The sequence below is a fragment of the Zonotrichia leucophrys genome, chromosome 2 (assembly GCF_028769735.1).
Source record: "Zonotrichia leucophrys gambelii isolate GWCS_2022_RI chromosome 2, RI_Zleu_2.0, whole genome shotgun sequence".
Lineage (NCBI taxonomy): Eukaryota > Metazoa > Chordata > Aves > Passeriformes > Passerellidae > Zonotrichia > Zonotrichia leucophrys.
In genome coordinates, this window is record NC_088171.1 from 133,207,222 (window position 1) to 133,215,747 (window position 8,526).

An 8,526-nucleotide genomic window follows, 5' to 3' on the forward strand; every position below is an offset into this window, starting at 1 on the left:
AGAAAGCATCATTGCCACAACAGACACTGCCAGGTGGGGCGATGCTGTCTGCATCTATCAGTGGGGCTGTCACTTCATCACTGCTGGCTTTGGAGGCAGTGCTAATGGCTGGAAGCTTTTGTGTCCCTGCTAGACCCATTCTCCCTCCCACAGTGGCTGTTGGGCTAAGACAGTATTTTGGGAAGAAGGCAGACCTAGAAATTTGCAACAGGAAATTATTTCTCTTAAAACACCCCATATTTAGGATGGAGGCACTTTTTAACACAGATCAATGCACTGATCTCCACCAACTGACTGCCAAGAAAGGAGTGGAGAGAGAGCAAACAACTGGAATGGGAGGGGTGGAGGGAAATCTTGCAAGATTTTTCCCAAAGAAACATCCCTGATCCTGTGGTTCTGCCACCCTTCAGGATAAACAAGATGTCTGTGTAGCAGAACATTGTCACAGGATCAGGATTTCCTATTTCAAAAGTAACCATCAGCTTAGCCCCATATTTATTTTAGGTACCTAGCTTTGCCCTGGTGTTCATGTAGCAGCAGCAGCAGCAGTTAATTTTCCTGTGACAATGTTCTATTCTGCTGACATTATCTCTTAAATATAAGACTATTCTATTAAGGTGGATGAATTGAATTTCATTTCCTCTCACTTCAAATAATGTCATTCTATTCACATCACTTTCAGTACATCATGGCAGAGTATAGACTTTTGTTAGAGGCTGGTACCTGCTAATGCTGTTACAGCAAGGGTAGAGATTTCCATTATAAATCCTCTTTTATGGTGTTTTAAATCAGCTAGAAAAGTTCCCTCCAAGATGAAACCTGGCACCAGGAAAAAAAAAAAAAAAATTGAAGTTAAAAATTATTTGGCTTGGTTGTTTTAAATATCTTTCAATTATATAAATAAATGGAAAGTTTATCAGTTCAAGACATATTTACAATTTCTATGAATCAGCATCTCTTCAGCTCAAGGGTATAGTTTGACATTCATTCATAATGTATTCTATTTGCTTTTTGTATTAAATAATAACAAGTTCTTAAACTTTGGAGAGTGTGTCTTCTGTATGTCAAATAACTACTTTACATAAGGGGTTTTGCTGCAGATATTCTAAATATGTTTCTATCTCAAAGAAATGTTAAAAATAACATATTCATAAATCTGCCTTAATTCATGCTTTCATGGTAAACTTTTAACACTTGTGAAACAGCTGTTACAGTCAATATTTTTTTGTGTTATAACAACTCCCTTTTTAAAAGTCAAGATGTAACCTGATTCAGAAAAACACATCAAGCAGAACAAGGAGCAAACAAGACAACACAGCAAAGCAGTCTGTTCTCCCAGGCAGAGTGGCTGGCCTGGCTGACCACGGAGTGTGGAGAACCTGGCAGCTGTTGGCTCTCTCATCTCTGGCTCTCCTCTCATCTGCATGTCCCCTCCAGGCCTTTTTCTGTGAAGCATATGCATTCTTTAAAACACAATTTGCTGTATCACCTCTAAAGAAATCTCGTTGCGAGGAGGCTGGGTTGGAAAACAAGAAAGAAAATTCTGGGTGTAGCAAAATCTCCTATATTCTCATGCTGGCAAATCATACACCATTTTACCTGCAGCCACAGTGCAGAGAATGTAAGCATGTTCTTAACTTGAACACTTCTGTTTTTCAGAAAAACACTTTCTGATACTTCAGAACTTCCTGAATTATGTGTGCACTCATTATTTATTGAATATTCATTGATCAGTAGAAATGACCACCTACTCTGCTCTGATTTTCACAAACCGTTCCTTTAAACACACAGCTTTTCCTGGATGTCAGAAAGCATGGAAATAACGTCCAAATATACACTCTTTGAATGCACACACAGGTTATATCACACTAAAACTCACAGAAGCAGCATTAATAAGTGCATGGATTATAACAATTGCACATTATTTTAATGTACTGCAATTATGAGGAAAACATTAAAACACACAGTGGTCATTGATTTCACCAGCTTCCAACCTGAAGGCTGGAAAATGCCTTACTCCATGTTTCTAAGTGGTAACTGACTTGAGCAGGCATCTTCTTTCAGACTAGCAAATTCAGGTTAAAAGTCAGTCTTCATCTGCCAGTCCTCTATGCTACATTATTTTACAGATATTTCAGGGGTTTGGTGTCCCATTGAGGTGACCAGAAAAATCATCTCTAAGGAAAACACATCCTCCACAAAAGTTGAATGAAGAGCAATACAAATATGGGCCAGGGGAAGAAAGTTTTCATTTCTTAGTGCAGAAAATATCCAGTAAATTAAATGTGATGAACTTTAGAGCAGTTCCTATCAATATGGTTGGTCTCTCAAAGAAATCATTATCCTGACTTTTAAACACTGCAAAGAAGGAATTCTTTCCATTTATGAATTCACAAATGTGGTGTGAAGGGCAAAATGAGGCATAGGTAACTCATGAATTGTCACTGAACATTTTAGGAAACCAAATAACAAAATGTTATTCAAAGCCTTCTGTATGGTTTCCTGTCTATCAGTTCAGCATTGTCTTGCTGAATCCTTTACTCCAGTGTCACAAACTGTTCTACCTGCATTGAACTCCTCCCCTACATACTGAGCCATGAGAAATATCAAGTTCCCAGATAGCTGTAGCACTGTGAATAGTTTCCATGTGAGACATTCACTGCTCCAAGAACCTGTTAGAGAAGAACACTTCAGCACTCAATACTTCTGTCACCAGATGTACAACGCCAGCCACATCAACCCTCTGCCACGGACTGATCTGCAAGTATAAGCCACCTCAAAACAATTTCTGTGTGTGATTTTTGACATTAGCCTCCAGTTTTCAAGACTGACCTCTGCAATGCCTTTTATAACTTTTTGATATCCTTGCAGAAGTCTCTTTCTGCTAATCACCAGAAGAATAGCATACTAGTCTACACGGCTACACAATACTTGAAGGGAATGAAAGTATGAGAGAAAAACAACAATAATTTAATTTGATTCCAAGTATACAGGATCTATAATTGGAATTCAGAGTATATCCAGTAAAGTATCTCCACATTAAGCAGCTGTCATATGGCAGGGCAGACAATGGCAATGCGGTGTGTGTGTACTTCTACCAGAATAGCTCATCGTAACATTCTACATATTTAAGCAATATCAGAAAATCACACAGAAAATTGAACTGCAGTCATGACCAAATGTCTTAATGACCAGAAGAGGGGGACTGCACACATGGATAAGAGATGCCTAGATGCAATACCATCTCCTAATTAATTACATGAACATTTATTCCCTTTTTGGGCAAAAATCTTGTCTACATAGGAAAGCAGACAAGAAGAGGTGTCCCAATAGGGTCACACTGGAGACCAACCCATAGTATGTTCCCAGGTTTGTAGAAATTTTCTGACTGGAGAATCAACACAAAGGTCCACAGGGTAGGTTTTAGGAGAGTGAGCAGTGTGAGCTGAAGTGCTTGAGAGCTTTTGCAGAGAATGAGCATGGCTATGTCTAGTGGGATAATAAAGAGAATAGAAAAGAACATGAACCACCCAGGGTGATACCGCAGTTGACATGTTGCAAGAAGGACCAAAATCAAAGTCTTTAGGTGTCATCCATACAACACTATGAAAGACATGGGGACCTTTAGTCCCTTTTCCAGAAAGGCAAATGATGTAACAAGTAACAGGTGAATCTACATCTATCTATATCTATATCTATATCTATATCTATATCTATATCTATATCTATATCTATATCTATATCATATGACTGACTTCAAGGACAGTGTGTATCATCTTGATTTGAGAGGGTGTGGAAAGGCAACAATTTCTTGATCTAAGAAAATGTGCTAGTGAAAGCAGTGGAGTTAGTATAAGAACACATGCTGCTGGTAAAATAAGATGTTCATGGGCATTGGGGGTCAGATGTGCTGACACTTCTGAGATAAGTTGATTGTGAAATTGCTGCATTAAAATTTTAGAAGAAGATGTGCAAAGTTAAAAAAAGATAAATCCATCTTCACTTTCTTAGCTTAAGCAGTTTAAGAGATGCTCAGCTGTGACTAGAGAGGAAAGGATGCCAACTTTCCAGCGTGTGTGTGCACATTTCTTTTGCTCATAATTAATAGCCCCTGTGCTTGCTAAGTTTTTGGAAAGCAGCTCGCAGCCTACCTAGGTAATGCCTTCTGACAACGTTTTGAAGATCAGTTATGTCATATGGCTGCCTTTTAGAAAAAAAATTGTAATGCATAGCAGTGCCATATGGCATCTCTGAAGAATCAGCCGGATTGGACAGACATTCATTGGATAAAGTCCCACAGCACTTGGAAAAGAATGTAGTCCTGTTGCCAAAATGTGGCCTTTGTTAATCTCCTAACTATTATTGTGCAGAAACCAATTCATCTGTATTAATTATAAACAAATTTTAATTACTTCAGTAAAAGCTCATTATACAAATATCTAATGCCAAACAAGCTGCCTTAACCCTTTGTGAGACTCCAAAGAAATCTTTAGATGTTTGATGGTGGGTGTTCTGTGAAAAGCTGAAATTTCAGGAGGAGAGCAGAGTACAATTGTGTGGCATTATGTTTTCCTCTCTTCATATTTCATATTGTATGTACGTTTTACAGACTCTATCAAAATAGTGTCTGTGGTTATAAAAGGCCATTTACAACTCAAATCTGAGAGCACATAACTGAACCTGACATCTTCTATTGTTTAAGATTTCAAAGTAAAATACAGTCCATTTTAAAATTGCAATGACTCTCAATGGCATGAAAAATGTGACAAACTCCAACCCGTTCATAGTAAAGCATTCAGCACTGTCCAGGCTCACTTGCAGTTTTTCGGTCTGGCTTGTAGCCCTACCATCAACCAATCCACCTGAGATGCAGGGCAATGGTGTTTGGGGGTAGCTCAGGCACTGCTGCTGATTCCATAGTCTGCCCCCACAAAGAAGCTTTTTTCCTCTCACAGGAATATGTGTTTTACAGTAAAGTTAAGCAAAACATTGCAACTGGTTATATTCACCAAGACTTTGTGTAAAATTTTCATTTGTTACTCATGCATACAGCTTTGTCCTCCATTGGCCACCAAAAAGGGCTTCTCTAATCTCACTTCTGGATGGGTGGGTGGTAATGCTCTTCATCATAATTTGGCTACCATTATGAAATGATGTAAGACTCTGAGAGGTTAACCTGCTCTGTCTCATGACATATTAACACAACAGGCCCAAGGTCAAGAAAACACAAAGTGGGATCCTGGAGTTTTGCCATGAGTTTCAGCTGTGAATGAAATCCAAAGCTCAGTGAAAAGAAGAACAACATTTTTAGTTTGAGGTCAAAACCATCCAACCTGTCTTAACTATCCATCTTACTTGAATTATTAGAACATACATAACCTTATAGCGTGAAACTCTTGCAGTCTTAAATCTCTCTAGACTTGCTGAAAGATGGACCCACCTTAATGAAACCTACAGGAGTTTGACATACTGAGGGTTAAAAATGATATTTCACAAATATATATGTATTTTCTTATTTCACAGGACTTTTTGTATCAGACAGCATAATTTTAAGAATTTGCATTTGTGCAGGAATTTTTGAATAATATGTGAACTTGGGTGCTATCTCTGGTTTCATTTCACCACATCAACCATTTTGTCTTAACAAACATTCCCAGCAATATTCTGACTTGGACTTCAATAGCTTAATACCAATAGAACCAATTCATGCCTTCTTCCTATCTCAAGCTTTGGAATTCCCACTTAAAAAATAAGTCTGTCTCCCTCTAGTTTTCCTGCCTCTGCTGTATTAGCACAAATATTGTCATGAAAGCTAATTCCAGGGTAATTAATATGTGGTTTATCACTTCATTTGTGACTTTTGGTAATGGTATCTCTAATCATCAAGGTTAAGTACACGTTCTCTATATTAAATTGACAGAAGCACGCTCACGGCTCAATTTGAAATGGCCTTATGACCACTGAATGGCCTTATGACCAAAAAATTGTCTTATACTCAATGAACAGTCTTTTAACATTAAGGACCATAAATTCCAATGGCCCATGCAAACTGTTGAGCAAAGATGTTCTCTGGCATAACATGCTGTTTTCCTGGGAGTCACTGGCTGAAATGTTGTGTAGAGAGCTAATTTTTTCTCCTTAAAAGACAGAGGGAAATCACAGAAGGAGAAATATGAAGTGGAGAGCTTTTGCTAAAAGTTTGTTAATCCACAACATTTCTAGCATACCATATCTCATTTCACATCCAAATGCACTGGCATCTTACAGTAAATAAACCTTAGTAACAAATACTGAAATCCAAGGACTTTCAAATATTAAATTGCCATAGATAACTTCTTGTTTTTCTGTGGTATTTATGGAAAATTTTCATGTGAATTAAAAATTAACATTATTTGATACTGATATGTCAAAACTAGAGCCTGAAATTAGATACGACATACTGTGATACCTCATTAAGATCTGGGTACTCAGAGATCCTAACTATAGAGTCCTCATTGAAGCAATATTAATATTATGCATAAATTTTATACATAAAGCAAGCAAGCTGTTTTGGTTTTTTTTTTTTGAATACAGGTTTATGTACCTTTAAAACTACTTTATGTATCTTTAAGCAAACATGATGATCCTACTGAAATAAATAAAACACTTCAGCAAGAGGAAGATGAGGATCAAAAGATTATTTTTCAATTCCCTTCCCAGAGGTTCTGTCTTACTAGAGAGCTCATTTTGTTTCAACTAAGATACATAAAGAACATGTTTTCATTACATCCAGAATAAAAAGCATGGAACCAGAAATTCTTATTACTGAAAAATCAAATATACTGCAGAAAATGCAAGCTTGAAAGTCTTAAATTATATTTTATGTTTTGCCTACTTGGTCTTTTTCCCCATTATCTCTTACAATTAGGCCTTAGTAAATTGAGGGTTACAGTCAAAAACAGCAAGGAAGAATCATGAAGCTGGCAGGACTGACTGTGCAAGTAGCCAGAGCATCTGTTTCAAAACAGTGCCATGAAATGAAACTGCAGGGAAGAAAACGCATCAAGGAAAGAGATGCATTATCAAGAAACCAGTGGCAGTCAAGAGGAAAAAGCCAGAGAAACCCAAATTGAAAGTGATACAAAATTTGGTGCCACAAAAGTAGGTGTCAGGTTATGCACTGACTGGCAAGGTTAGACTGGCTTGGACTTGCTTGGAGAATGTCAGAAGAGAAAAGCACTATCACACCACTATCAGAGCAGGCATGTGCTGAAGCAGCCAAAAAATCCCTTATTGCTAAGCTCTGCCTGTTTTCTGAGCCTGCCAGACTCTGACCAGAGCAATGTGTAGGACTTGTATGGAATGTGGTTTGGCAAACTTATTTTGGTGTTTGTCTTTGTACTCTACTAACTGTTTAACAGGCCAAAAAATATTAAGCAGGAGAAATTAAGGGCAGGCCATCAGTAGTCCGAGACAAATCTCATCAAATGTAGCAGGAGAAGCTAATCTGGGAAAGTAGAAAGGTACTTACCACTTTGCAAGTCAGGACCAGACTATCCTTCTGTGCTTGTGTAGTGCTGCTGAGAACAAAATATCAAGGGGAAAATCAAAAAAGTAGCAGGAGTCTGTGCTGCCATGTTTTATGTATATAATGGAGCCTAGTACAGGTTGGGATAACACCCTTTTAAGGAATATTGCTGTTTCCCTTTATGGGCCAAAGGAGCTGGGGCTTCTAATGGTAACAAGCTTCAGTATTTGTGTCAGACCACATTCAACAAGCTTTTATACTAACAGCTATGGAGCACTTTACGATGCACCTTTGTGTTCTAGGTTAATAAAAACTTCAAAAGGAAGTTGATAAAAGTAGAAGATGTCATAGTATTTTTTCTGGGGGAAAAAAACCAAACCTAGCAATGTGAACCACTGTACTTTTCTTGGCTTTTAATATCAAGCAATTAGCATTACTCTAAAATTTACCACAACCCAAATTAATAAGAGGTTCATTTAAAAATTCTTTAAGGCTGACTGATTAATACCCTGGAAAGAAACCATTTCTGCCTGGTGCATGAGACTATTTTAATTTCTGTGATGCTGCAGTTCCTAAGCTCATGAAGAGGTTTGGAGAGGTTTCTCAATGTTGATAATTTTACAGTAGGACAGGATCGATCTGAAAGAAAATGTACTTTTACCTAGCAGCCAGTGATCCCTTTGGGTTTATAGTCTGTGTTGATGCCGTTTCCTTACAGTGATGAACTTGCACACATGTGCAGAGCAGGTTTTGATTTCGTGGCAGTTACAGAAGGTATGCAACATTGCTGAGATCTTCTTTCATTGGGAAGAAGAGCTGGTAGCTTGTGACTATTAAAGTCTGTCACTGAGAGAAGAATTGGATTCCTCCTCCATGATTCTTCCTTGGGAGCTATCATTAGACTGCATTTGTTGGGTGGGGATGGGGTGGGAGGCCAGCTATGCTGCCCAGGGCTGAGAGCGCTGCTCTGCTCCGACGCTGATCCCATGCCGGTCACCTTCTGGGTGCTGCGCTCTTGT